This window comes from Culex quinquefasciatus, chromosome 3 (assembly GCF_015732765.1).
Source record: "Culex quinquefasciatus strain JHB chromosome 3, VPISU_Cqui_1.0_pri_paternal, whole genome shotgun sequence".
Classification (NCBI taxonomy): Eukaryota; Metazoa; Arthropoda; class Insecta; order Diptera; family Culicidae; genus Culex; species Culex quinquefasciatus.
Window position 1 is genome coordinate 1,776,787 of NC_051863.1, and position 14,970 is coordinate 1,791,756.

The following is a 14,970-nucleotide window of genomic DNA, read 5'->3' on the forward strand; positions in this document are numbered from 1 at the left end:
TCGGCAGGATTATCGCCCGGACAGGATCTCTGTATCCATCAGCCAGCACCAGAACCAGCAGAGAGATGCTTTTGCAGTGCAGAACCAACCAAAAAAGAGGTAGTAAGTAAAGACCGATTGTATCGTAAAAGTGCTTTATCGTCGTGCTGACGAGGGGGTATCGATTACTTACGAAATATGAAGCACTTTAGAGGAAGTTTTTTTTCCGTGTTTTTTTTTGTTGCAAAATGTCCATGGGATGTGTATTTGGTGGTTTGTGCCAAAAGTATTTTGACAAATTGTGACATTTTTGTTTTTCTGACGAGGAACAGGGTAAGAAATTGCTTATAATTTTACGATTTTGAACAATAAAACTGTCAAAATAATATTTTGTGATAAAAAGTCAATAAAATAAATTAAAAAGTCGTGATCATAGCCTACAATTTTACCGAAGACAATGTATCGATCAGAGATTCAGAAAAAACATATTTTCAAAGCAATTTTATACGGACAGTCCTCAAATTTGTACTGTGACTTGCATGAAGAAAGCAATGAAGAAATAGAAAATATGAAAAATATACATTTTTGACAAATAAAATGGATTTTTCATAAGAAAATCAACTCAAAAGCTGATTATATTTTTTTCATAATTTCTCAGCCGGTTTGCGTTATTTGACTTCACAAATACATTCATATATCAATGAATCTATCACATCTATGATAAACAAATACATATTTGAATTTACTAGTGAATTTCAAGTGACTTCAATTATCTAGAAGCCGGCTATGAAATTATAAGAAAATTTATTCAATATTAAACTTGAGTTGATGGCTTATCCTTAGAAGCCAAAGCATTTGGCTTATCATGACAAATCTTATCGATAGGAAGATTTTTATTCTGTAAGTAGTCACCGGAAAATAATACACAGCGCTAGGTGAATTGAGCCAGTAACTTGGGTGTAACTTTCAGACCAGCTTACGGGCGCTAGGAAAGTATCCTCGCAGCGTACAAAAGTTTCTCGTTGGCACTAATCCGCTGGAAGACAGTCACATTTCTGCTTCAGCAAGTGGAATTTTGCTATATAGTACTTTCCGCTACTTTCCAACCAAACGGGTTACATCATTAAACAGCAGCAGCCAGTCTCCTTCCCACGACGATATCCAGAGAATGGAGCTCCTTATCTTTGCTTCCATTTTCTTTATTGGACTCCTCACATATCTCTGTGATGGTGCGCGCTGAACGATAGGTGCCAACTCCGGAATCTCCCTTTTGAGAAAAAGGATAGCTTTTCAAAACAGCGTTTTCATGCGCTGGAGAGGGGAAGGTGCGGACTTTTCCGGCGAGACTAGTTATTAATAGGGGATTTCCGGGTTTTGTCCTTTTGTGTGGTGCTTCCTGATGGTTGAAAGTAAAACAAACTCTCACGGTGAAGAGTCCCTTTCTGCCTCTTTCTCTTGGCGGAAGCAACGAGACAGATAAAGCTGCACAAGATAAGCTCATTAGGGGAATGGGTGGAATAAAGGCCAATTTATTTTAAGCACGGTCCAGAGCGTTTTCGGAAATAGAGTGGAAGCTTATTCAATTTAAAATGCAGCAGTGAAACTTTCAACTGCAGTTGTTCAAATGGTGAAAGTTTTGTATCAACAGTTAGTCAGAGTTATCTAGCTGTCTAATGATACTCTTCATCAGATTCAATTAGTACATGTTGTAGGGGAAACTCGAAGAAGTCTGCTCAAATTAGTGTCCCGAATCGAGTCACGCACAGCGTACGGAGCACGGTTTCCCGAAAATCATCGACTGTCGGTTAGCGAAAATGTTTATTGGCCAAATTAGCCGCCAGCTCTTGGAAGCTTCCCCCGTCACGTATTTTCCCTTCTGACAAATGGGGCACGTTTCCCTCTCGCTGGCATAATACATTGACTTTTCCACTTGTTTTGACTAAACACACCTCAGAGTGGTGCGCACGGTGGGTTTAAAGCAAAGTTTCTTCAAACGTATTAAGAATTTTTCTATCCAATAACAAAACTCAAAATCAGTAAACACTTTAGTTTTGCCAAGGTATGATGGATTTGGGCTCCCTGAATAGTTTCCAATAAATAAATAAAATTGTGAATTCCGAGGATAAATGGTGTGGAATCATCTTAAGCTACCATGAGCCTCTATTTATTTATAACTAAAATTTACAATTTTATGTAATGGCAGGGAATTCATTTAATTTTTTTTTTTTCGATTGGAGCGTATGAAGGGAGCCCAAATATATCATACCTTGACGAAACTGAATCGTTTACTGAAGACATCAACTTCAAAAATATTGAGTTTTGAAAAACTTCTATTCTTTGAACACATAAAACATCAAAATAAGTTACAATCAGCCCCTCCGTACACCACTGGCTCCTCGGGGAGCACCAACTTGTAACAGAAGGGTAATTTGTCTGCGTCTGTCTACCTCAAAACAAAACCAACTCATACTTTTGGCCACATTTTTCGACCCATCGCCGCACGCCACCTCTTCTGGTAGAGGAGCAGTTACACACACGTTAATTTTCCGGCGCGGGGTTTTTTGGACCGGGCCCAACAAAAACCTCCGTCCAAAAGTGGGATTGCGAAAGATGTGTGGTGGCGCGGGATTCGTAGACAAATCTAGCCGACCGGCGACCGACCAACGACGATGGTTTGCCACTGGTGCCAGCCAGCCGCCAGACAGTGCGAAATTTATGAATGAAACTGCTACTGCTGTTGGTTGGCCGGGTCGTCTGCCGTATTATAATGATGACATGATGGTAAAGGAAAGAACCTCCAAAGTTCACGAAACGGTATCAGGCGGAGATGATTCATGGAAAACAATCAAGTCTGGTAGACAGCGGAGAGAAAAAAGTTCTTTTGAAGTCGTTGAACATTGTTCCCATTCTTCATAGATTTAGGTGTCAAAATGTTACTCTCCGTGATCTGCATTTCAACAAGGTGGGCGCCGTTAACGATCAAGTTTGATAAAAAGATAAAATTGTTGTTTCTCGATGATTTTAGCAAATTGAAATAACGCTGCAGAACTTTTTGACAGCCACAGGAAGTACGAAAAATATCTATAAATTTGAATCTTGGACGACATCGGCTGAGACCCAATTTTTCTTATAAAAATATTTGCGATAGCGTCGAATATAAACAGCTGAATTATGTCAACTAGAACCGGGTGCCGGAAAGATTTATTAGTCTGACGCAGTAGAATAAAAAGCAAAACCCCACACGAGAACCAAGTAAAATCTCTGGTGCTCACGGAAAATCAAAAGAAAAGTGGCTAGCTGACGAGCTGATTTGGCACAGGTCCATTTGCTTGATCTTCCGTCGGAGTCACGGAGACGTTTCGCAAGAAGTGGCGGCGTCAAACTGATTGAACGCAATTGGAGATTGCATCTCAACGGGGTGCCAACATTGTACCTCACGCTCACGGTTGGGGGCTAATTGGGGCAAATCGCATCCAAGCACAAACTGATTTCCAGCCAATTTGTTGACATTTTACTGTAAAAGTTACACAATGTAAAATTGCAACCAAAATGTGCGACATTTTCTTCGGAAAATCGTTCCACTTGAAAACGCTCACGAACGTTCAATTCGGGCAGCAATAATATATTTTCCTTTATGTTTTTCTTTTCGCGAGCAGGGAAAACGTATCCAGCATCCAATCTCGATCACCGGGCTGGGTGGCTTTCCTCTTGACTGCACTCACGAAATATCTTGCCTTCGAGGGCGACAAACAGCGATTTTCAATTTTCCGAAAGGATTATTACCGCATGCAGCACATCGAGAGCAGAAAAAACAACAATAAAAAAGTAAGCGAAAAGTTTTGCCTAGCAGGAGGCCATGACACTCGGTGTACTGAAGACGGCAGGGCGAATGTTCCGCAGTTCCGCAAGCTGGCATCAGTCGTCGTCGGCGTCGTCTTGGGATGACACATCGAATTTTCCTACGATGCTCCCAGAGCAGAAAAGCAGAAAAGCAGAAAAACAAAAAAAAAATCCAACCGTTCTCGTCATTAGAGGAGAAAATTCGAAGAAAAGCGGCATTTTGGCAACACTGCTGCAGCAGTGAAGTGGAAATCTTGGGACGACGCCGCCGCCACCAAGCCAAACCTAGTAGGCACAGATTCTGGACGCCAGCCAGACTGGACGGATTATGTTTAGCAGTCTGGCGGGTTACATGATTTTGCTGTCGCCGACTGCTGCGTGTCTTCACGTGGAATAGTGGGTTTATGGATGGAAGAAACGTGAGAGAATTGGGATGGTAACGTCATGATTCGAATTCCCGGACGCTTCGAAACCCGGACACTTCAACTTGTTTTATCAATTGTTTGGATATAATTATACATTGTGAATGTCCAAACTGTGTTATTTGATGAATTCTAACGTCAACTATCATTTACAGTTTGTTTGAACGCTGTAGTTAATGCCAAAACAATTAAATAAATTAAAATTATAAGTTTACCAAAAATGTGAAACATTTCAACGGAAATATTTCATAGGCGTCCGAAGCACCGGGAAGGCAAAGCAGAAATTTATGTTTTTGATTTTCTTAAATTCTAGCCATTTTTATATAAACTATCGATTGTTTCGATGTTAACAGCTTATTTGAGACCTAAAGAATGCCATTCACTAACATTTCAGTCCAAATTTGTGCAATTCATAAGCAAAAACGAGTGTCCGGAATTCGAAGCAAAAGTGTCCGGATTTCGAACCAGCTTTTAACAGTGTCCGGGATTCGAAGCACAACAAGTCATTTTAATTTTCAAATTCTGATGAAAAATTGTTAGAAAAGACATATTTTGTATGCATTCTCTTAAAACTGACTGTTTATACTAAATCATGATGGTATTTCTACATTTCCAACTTATTACATGATTTTTTGCCAGCTATAACAAAAATAATATGGTACTAAGTGTCCGGATTTCGAATCATGACGTTATTAGTAGTTCATGCTTTTGTTTTTTTTAAATAAATATTATTTTTATTTTGCACTTCAAACAGTTCATTTTTCACGAGTAATTTTTGTTCGTTAAATCAGTTTATATTAACATTAAACAAAATTGAAAGTATGACGTTATTTTAAAGATTTTATTGCATTTGCTGATGTAAATTTGTGCTAATTTTGAACCAAATCGGTTAAGGATTAGGGGTCGCTTTCAAACGTTAAAACTTAAATTTGAAAAATTTGATCAAAATGTTGGCAGAAAATCTGAATTACCAAAATTATCAGTCAGGGCCACTCAGTTTCAAGTTATGAGAAGTTGATTAAAATTTACTTTTTTTTAAATGCGTTTGTTGTGATCATTAATAAATACTTCCACAATGTAATAAGTAATACACTTGATGAGTTCGTCAACTAAAAACAGTTTGGGGTTCAATTATAGAATTAATATAATAATGAATTAAAACAAATAATTTCCACACAGTAAACAATTAGTGAAATTCGAAAGCTGTAATTTTGGAAGGTTGAATATTACCTCTTTTATGATGTAATTTTACCTTAATTTAGACTGAAAAAGTGACATTACAACAGAAAAGTGGTAAAATTACACATTTTCAGTGATAAAATTACACATTTTAACTGACATAAAAAATGTACCCCTTCCCAGATGTAATATTACCATGATGTTTGTACTGTGCAGTTTAAGTCTCTAGATTTGGACTTTCATCAAATAGCCCTAAGTTTTTATTAGCTGACGATAGCTCGACGATATCAATGTTGATAGTTGAAATTTGGTTGAAATTTTAAAATTTTCAAAAAAAAAAAATAAATTAAAAATTGCAGGCCAACAGGGTTTAAACATTTACTGTTTTTTTTTTCAACAACGACTTTTAGATTGTTTTGGAATACATATTCAATATTAAATTTTTCAATTCATAACTTTCTTTAGCTCAAAAGTTATATTTAAATTGAAAATGTTCTTGAGATGCTGTGTTTAACATTTAAGTGTTAATAAGTCAAGGCAGTTTTGTGTTATATATAAAAAAGAAGATAGTTATAAGACACTTTGACAATTTAGGAACATTGCTAAGGCCGATGTAAATATTCTCCAAAGTTTTTGTCCCTCGACTCTGGCCTGGGTCGAGGGGAAATTTACAAAAATTAAAAAGATTTTTGAATAAACCCTTATATGCAAAAAATGATTATAAACGCAGGGGATTACAATTAAATTGATTGATAGATTGAATTTATTGAATACAGCTGATTGCAATTATATTTTGATGTTGTTTGGGGGAGTGGATAAGATTCAGAATATAGTCGGGAAATTTACTAACACATTCAAATCTGTGGGTACCACAGAGCAAAATATTAATAATAGTAATAATGGATTATAAATATTAATAATTTTTAAATTAATAATCAAAATATCAATAATTTATTAATGGTAATTTTATACCTGAGCATTATTGATAGATTTCGCGTTTCAAACATGTTATTTGTAATTAATTTTACATTAGGAAATGGTAAAAATTTTATCATTTCCAAATGAAGTTCAATATTTTACACATTATTTAGGTAAAATTACTCAAAAAAGAGGTAATATTCAACCATCCTAATTCAACTTCTTTTTTCTGCACACAAGTTGGTTTGATTGCATTAGAAAGCGGCTTTCTCCTTTTTTTTTCGCAAAAAAGGGCTGTTTTTTAGCCGACAGTCCGATGTCAAGCCAACATATTTAGCAGGGACTTTGACAGCTCTTTGTTTTCATCAACCACCAGCCGTTGCACTATGGGGTATTTCCATATAAGCGAGCGGCCAAAAATATTTTTTTGCTTTTTTGGGACTTTTTTGGGTTGTTTGTACTTAGTATAATGAAAACAAATGAATTTTGATATTTTTCAAAAAAAAAGTTTAATTTTCGATTTTTTCATATATTTGAGGCCACATGCATTAAAGTGGTGAATTTTAATATTCGTGCTCTGTCTCGGTTTATGCTATGTTAAAGTTTCTGATTTACGTTCAATCTCCCTCCCCTTTTTCTTGAGTTAAAATCCACCTCTCTTTGAAGACCCCCCCCCCCCTCCCCCTCCAATTAAAATTTGATTTTTGCGGTGTTTTAGAATTTTAGACGGTTTATTTTATGGAACATTGTATGGATTCTCGTCCACGTTTTTGGTTGATCCACTTGCAAAATTCACGTTTTCCACGATAAATTCTTCTAAATCAAAATCACTATGTAACCGATTGTCGTTAGATTACTTAAAATATGAACTTCTTCTATGGGCTTTTGTATATTTCGTTTTGAAGCTACAGAACAGCATGCGTAGTTTTTCTCTGTGGTTTTTCCTGAGTTGATCATGTGATGGTTCTGCAATGTTGTAATTCTTACAAATATACTCGAAAGCAGTTTTCACGTTTTCAGAATAGTGCTTCGTTATATCGTACAGGGACACTACGGTATTATTATCCATACTTTCAAAAGAACACAACAACGAACTGATACGAATATTCGACAAATCGTTTCTGTAAAATACTTAGAATAGGAATTTCTAATTTTATTAAACGTACCTAAGTACCAACAAAGTCATGAATATCAAATCAATTTCAAAACATACATAGCAGGTACGTCATTTCTGCCTCCGCAGGTAAATAATGTGATTTTAACCAAGCGTATACGCGAAATCATTAATTTCCTTGCATGAATCAAAATGTTCAAAATGGCATAACTCAAAATGTGCACATAAGTGCACTTTGAAATTTGGAGACAAGTTAGGACATGGTTCAAATTTTAAGCTGCAAAATTTTCAGATCGCACAAATGCACACAAAAAAAGTACTCCATTAACAAAGTTGAAAAAAACTAAATTTTGAAAAAAATCCATCTTTTTTTATTTTTATTATTTTTTTTGCCTGTAAAAGTGTGTTTTGTAAAATATTATTGAAAAGTTGAATCAATTACCTTTCTGAATATATATAATGATGCAGGAAAAATACATAAACAGCTACACAGTACAACTATGAAAAATAATCATTTTTTGTCAAAAACATGTTTTTCTTACCATTTTCGCCTTTGAAGGTCTGCAATTCAGTGAATTTTGAACCTACAACTTTCAAACTCCGGATTTTTCTTAGTTAGAATGTTTATTTTCGAAAAAAAATACCAAAAAAATAATTAGAGTATGTCGGTTTTTCGATTTATGGCCGCCTGAAACCCCATAGTGCGTTGTGACGACACTCTGTGGGGTAGTTCGTAATTTTTGAGTAAAATTATATTTTTTCTGCACGCTGAGTCTAAACAGACTTATGCGATCCAATGACTTTAATACTTCATTTTCTGAACAAAAGTAACGTCTTACGGAGGTATCGCGATTCGCAAGTAAAAACAACCCTCTTCCAACGTAAGAAACGTATCTCTGAATAGAATCAACCCTCCGCAACCCTCGAACGCTTGCTACGCTGCTGCTCGATGTGACAGAAAATCGATATTTTATTCTTTCTTTCGCGAAGACCCGCGTGCCGTGTGCTGCCACAGCGCCAACTACGGCCGAGTAATTGGAATTCGATCTTTTGCTTGGGGAGTTGGTTGCCGTACTTAAGGTTCGTTCCGTTGGTTCCGGCGAGAGATGTATCCCCCCGCCATTAGGGCCACGTGCGTTTTTGCTCGACTTTTTTTGTTGCTGGTTGTTTTTTTTCTCTCTGTGGGAGTGTGGGACAGCTGATGTTGTTCTCGTCCTGCCCCGAGGCAGGTTGGCATTGCAAAACAGAGCAAAACTCCCTCCCTGGCACAAGTCGGGTGTTCCCTAATGTGTCTCGATGTCTTTTATGAGCTTTTTTTAGGTTATGTAAGCAATTCCCGGCTGCTGGTGCTACCCAAGTTGATTATGATGACGAAAGGACGTTGGACGGGTTTGGGGCAAGTTTTGACTGGGCGCCACACACCGTGTGTTGAAATAGAATACGGTTATTGTTATGGGTTCCGTCGAGAAAGTTTTGCTTCCTGTATCATTTGTGCTGTAAGGGGACACTGGCACTTGGCAGGGTGAGAGGTGTCAAATTTCGACCGGAAGGAGGTTGCGAACTTTATCGCTTTTACTCCGTCGGTTCGTTCCTCCACTCGGGTCACAGTGGTAAGCAACGCTAGGGTTGCCCGCATTTTTATAGGTCAAGGTTAATGAAGATTTATTGATGGGCTTGAAGTCACGCGGAACGCAGCATGATAATCACCTTGTAATCCTATCGTTCGCTGGACATCATCAATAGTAGGCTCTGGCAGGATAACTTTCACTCGCAACAGATCGTTTCTCAGAATAACATCAGCTGGTTACGGTCGAGTTACAAGAACACATCTTGAGTGAGTTGAATCACGAATCGTTCTGATAATCACTTGAACTCTCACAATTTTCAATCTATGTCACTTTACACAAATTTGACCATGATTCCAGTGCTGAAATCAATCACAAATTAAACTAGATTTCCACATTTCCACAATGTCTGTCAAAATTTCCTTCTTTGTGGTGTTTCATGTCTTGTCACACAAACAACCCTCCAATACACATGCTCGCGTAGAGTAATCGAAAACGGTACAGGGCGAGAAGGCGAGGGGTAACGGATCCGACGTTCGACAAAAAAAAAAAAAATAGTCTCAATAAGTTCGCAGAAAAACACACGAATCAAATTACCATCAAACACACTCAAAACTACCGCACCAAATTCGGAACAAACAAACTAAACTGCCCCCTCAATCGTCGTCGTGTCACGCGGAAAACACGGCCATGATAATTCGATAATTTACACACAAATCTCGGACCCTCCACAAAACAAAAGGGAAATTGTGCACAGTTCGCGTAACACTCTCCTCCAAAGAGGAGGAAAACGGCGTTATTCTTGCACGAGCGATTAGCATACATCCTGCCACCAATACCATCGCAGCAGGCTGTAAAAGGAAAAGGATGTCACGCGGCGTCACAAACACACACACACACGAGCAGCCTGCTGTGGTAGAGCGTTTTTCCAAGATGGCGACGCGCGGATTTTGACAGCTAGCGAGGAGTGAGTCCTTAACGGTGCGGTGTAATGCAAGTGCTCATGCGCCGACTTTTCGTGTCGACTCTTTTTTTTAAGGTTTAGGAAACTGGCTGTCTGTGGAGTCCACTGAACTCGGGTTTGGGGGTTGAGAACATTCCGTCTGACAGAGTGAAGGGTCAGCAGGTTGGAAGGGAATCGATTTTTAGACGTTTTATGGGGTGGCCTCTGGTGTAAGGGTGGTTGTTTGCGGTGTAGTTGGGCAGGGTTGGATGTTTGGTAGGGTTGGATTTGATGACGGTGTCGCGATGGAAGATTTTTCTCAAATTTGTGTTTTTGACGGAAAGTGGTTCGGTTACCAACGACAAGTTGCCGAACGTGTACCGTGTTTGCAACGACCACGTTTATCGGTGATCGATAATGGCGATTATTTTCTATAATCCATTACATTGATAATACGAACTTGTTCACACAAAACCTTTTGGTTATTTTTCTAATGTAATAGACTGGACTACATTAGATTCATTTCATTATAAATTTGAACATTGAACAGCACGGAAAAAAATAATTCTCAAAATCGTGAATTAAATTTACGAATGCGAGAACCACGAAGGAATATATTCACGTTTATAGTGCAAATGCACCATACTCGTGAATAAATTCCTTCGTGGTTCTCGCATTCGTCAATTTAATTCACGATAACGGGAATTGTTTTTTTTCTGTGTAGAGTTTGACGATATTGGCTGCCATCTGGGATTAATTATTCTTAGATCTATTTGAAGCAGTTTGAGAATCATTTTCGAGCTTAATCATCCAAAGTTTTTTTTTTTTATTTCATGAATTGTTTATCCTAAGTTCTGCGGAAAAAGAAACTTCGAATAGTCAAAACGTCGGATAATCGAGTCTGGACTGTATGTTTCAAGGTGCCTATGAGTACTCGAAATACAATATTTTAATTTGTTATATTGTTATTGTTGACACGCAAGGATTTCGATTTGTGTTCAATTTTCGAATTGATATTTTGAGAAAACCTTAGTATGTATTTGGAAGCAATAACCATAGTTTTGTAAAAAAACCATTTAAAATTTCGTATAGTTTGAAAGTCCTGTGTGGTGAAATTCCACTCCAAGATTAGCGTCTTTTGACTTTTGTATTGTAAATTCTGAAAAATTGTGCATATACGGAGTTTTGAGAATACTTAGGATTTTTTTACAAAAAAAAACCGCTATATTAAATAAAGAAAATCTGATATTTTGCTTAAAGCATGGATGGGTCAGTTTAAACTAGTTTTAATATTCAAAAGATATATATTTTTTCAAATAAATAAAAATCTGAGAGGGTTTATTTAGATAAGTCTGTTAAAAACAGCCAGCCGCAAATATTTTAAAAATGTTTTGTCTCTTTTATCAAAAATAGGGCTTTAAACATGGTGTTGAAATCATGATATTCAAACCAAAAAAAAAAATGTGAATTCGATGGGCTTTATCAAATTTTATTTATGTTTTATTATTTTGAAAAACACACATTTTCATATTTTCCATTGTTGTACGAAAAGACGTTGAACAATGTTTTTCTATTAGCTAACAGTTTATTATACAAGTTTTTATTTATAAATGAATTTAGAGTAAGTATTATTAGTAGCAATTGACATTTAACATTTAATTTAAAAAAACAAATTGAGGTGGGAAGGCAAAACATTAACAGCAGGTTTTTTTAAATGAATTCTTGCACTTTTTGTATTTTGGTATATTCCTGGCAGTATGGTGAAGTTGTTTGAATGAAGTTTACTAAATTTCATGTTTTCCAAATGCAATGCACAGTTAAAACCTCAGTATCTATGGATAGAACAATGACAAAACAGAAATCTATTTGAAAAATTAAGTGTAAACCATCCGTTCAAAAAGATAAATAATCAGAATCTACCAAAAATAACTCAATAATTTTCACAAAAAAACACACAATGGTTGAAGATTCCCCATTCCCCAGAAATGTTCATAGCTGTTGTTTAATAAAAATACGTAGAATTTTCATGAGAAAAATCAAATTCAAAAGGATTTAAGGTTCAAATAGAATTGATAGGGGTAATTCTCCGCCAACTCACACAGCAGTTGCCCCGACCCCTCTTCGATTTGCGTGAAACTTTGTCCTAAGGGGTAACTTTTGTCCCTGATCACGAATCCGAGGTCCGTTTTTTGATATCTCGTGACGGAGGGCGGTACGACCCTTCCATTTTGAACATGTGAAAAGAGGTGTTTTTCAATAATTTGCAGCCTGAAACGGTGATGAGATAGAAATTTGGTGTCAAAGGGACTTTTGTGTAAAATTAGACGCCCGATTTGATGGCGTACTCAGAATTCCGAATAAACGTATTTTTCATCGAAAAAAACACTAAAAAAGTTTTAAAAATTCTCCAATTTTCCGTTACTCGACTGTAAAAATTTTTGGACTATGTCATTTTATGGGAAATTTAATGTCCTTTTCGAATCAACATTGTCCCAGAAGGGTCATTTTTTCATTTAGAACAAAATTTTTCATTTTAAAATTTCGTGTTTTTTCTAACTTTGCAGGGTTATTTTTTAGAGTGTAACAATGCTCTACAAAGTTGTAGAGCAGACAATTACAAAAATTTGGATATATAGACATAAGGGGTTTGCTTATAAACATCACGAGTTATCGCGATTTTACGAAAAAAAGTTTTGAAAAAGTTGGACGTCATCGATCATGGCCATTCATGGTCACCCGCGACAGACACGGACGACGAAACAAAGAGAAACGCAAAAAGTAACTTTTTCAAAACTTTTTTTCGTGATGTTCATAAGCAAACCCCTTATGTCTATATATCCAAATTTTTGTAATTGTCTGCTCTACAACTTTGTAGAACATTGTTACACTCTAAAAAATAACCCTGCAAAGTTAGAAAAAACACGAAATTTTAAAATGAAAAATTTTGTTCTAAATGAAAAAATGACCCTTCTGGGACAATGTTGATTCGAAAAGTACATTAAATTTCCCATAAAATGACATGTTCCAAAATTTTTTACAGTCGAGTAACGGAAAATGGGAGAATTTTAAAAACTTTTTTAGTGTTTTTTTCGATGAAAATACGTTTATTCGGAATTCTGAGTACGCCATCAAATCGGGCGTCTAATTTTACATAAAAGTCCCTTTGACACCAAATTTCTATCTCATCACCGTTTCAGGCTGCAAATTGTTGAAAAACATCTCTTTTTCGCATGTTCAAAATGGAAGGGTCGTACCGCCCTCCGTCACGAGATATCAAAAAACGGACCTCGGTTTCGTGATCAGGGACAAAAGTTACCCCTTAGGACAAAGTTTCACGCAAATCGAAGAGGGGTCGGGGCAACTTTTCCCGATTTCGTGTGAGTTGGTAGAGAATTACCCATAGAGATTTTTTTTCCTTCTTCAAGTCTTAAAACAATTCATGAAATCTGTAAACTATCAAATTTTCATTGATATAAAAAGGCGCAAATCTGGAATATCATAATTACCGTTATATTTATCCTTATTTTTGATAATTTCAAAATTTTCGTAAAAATATTTTTATTTATCTTTACATGTAAAAAAATGAAGGATAATTCTCGAAAAAATATCTTTCGTTTTGATATCTTCAAATTTTCAAATGTGTGTGTGTGTGTGTGTGTGTGGTCCAATCCAATACCCGCTGGCCGGCAGCGAAATTATGGGAAAGTATAATTTGTATCAGTCTTGGGTTATGCTGATACATGTTATCTCAGTCCCGGGTATTAGGTGGTGACAGCCCTCGCGCTGCTTCCAATGACCCGTTTCAGAATGACAGAGCTCCTTGCGGTCCAATTCCGAGGTCATTGGGCATTGTCTGGCCCCGCCCAAACATAGACCAAGAACCAGAAGAGTCCTCGACCTATCTTTAGACTTCCAATCCCATAAGGCAAAAATGAGATCAGCCCGTATTTAGTGGTTGTTGATAAGTAGGCAGAATTTTACAGTTTCAGTTTGGATAGATCTCACCAAGTTTCTGGAATCCCGGTAGCCTTCTTATCGGCTGCTTCTAAACATCCGGACGTTGCCAGCTACTTTTAGTCTTACGGGTCCGGACGGCCAGCTGCGTGTCGCAAATCACGGACAGCTTGATCTTCCTCTTGCCGATCCGACACATATCCTGGCGAGTGTATTCTGGAAAGTTTGCCTTGGCAGCTGCGGACACGATCTTGCGGTGTGTCATCTTCAACAACCAAATTTCAGTAATACAAAAATCACTACGATTATTAACAAAAACAAAGCTGTGCAGTGAGTGGAGCATGTCGCACACTCTATTATAAAAAGTTTTCTTCCATATCTTCAAATTTTCAAATGTTATTAAAAAGGGTGAATTTCTATGATTTTTAAAATCTTCGAAAAAAAACATTATAAATCTATTAAACAATAATAAATATGACAAAAAAAAAACATTTGGACTTTAAAGAGCGGTTGATTCTGGGATACGGGATTCTGGAAAATGGTCCAGTAGAGTAGTGTAGATTTCTAGGGAATTTTTGAGAAAGAAATTCTGGACGATGAAATTCTTGGAAATATCGCTTTCTAAGTGATTATGACGTTAATAGCCAGGTTCACCCCGAATGTCACCTTCCATCACAACTTTAAACCGTAAAGTGAAGCAAGTTGACAAGGGGAAACATAAGCGCAAAGTTTTCCACAACCAACCGTCGCGGCAGTTCAATAATCTCGATACAGGGCAAAATTTTGACGAGGGTCGTCCCATCCCAAGGTTCGAAGTCCACCGTCTGGCAAACGGTTCACCCCTTGTTTGCAGTTGGATATAAATTTTTGATCGATTGCTCGCGAAAGATGTTTGCTTTTTAAGCCATTTTTTGCAATTGATTAAAGGGGTTGAACGGTTTAAACCTTTCTGATAAGAAAATTTAAATTTAAATAATACTTTATACTAGATCTACGCTTTAAAACAAATTCGTATCAATCTCAAAACAAACTCAACACCACTCATCAATCTGTCCC

General features: G+C 36.9%; 1 protein-coding gene across 11 annotated transcripts in view; it reads right to left on the bottom strand.

Moving 5' to 3' along the window:
- LOC6040515 (uncharacterized protein CG43867) overlaps window positions 1–14,970 on the bottom strand; it is a 308,521-nt gene that overhangs the window by 38,133 nt on the left and 255,418 nt on the right. The window lies entirely within an intron of this gene.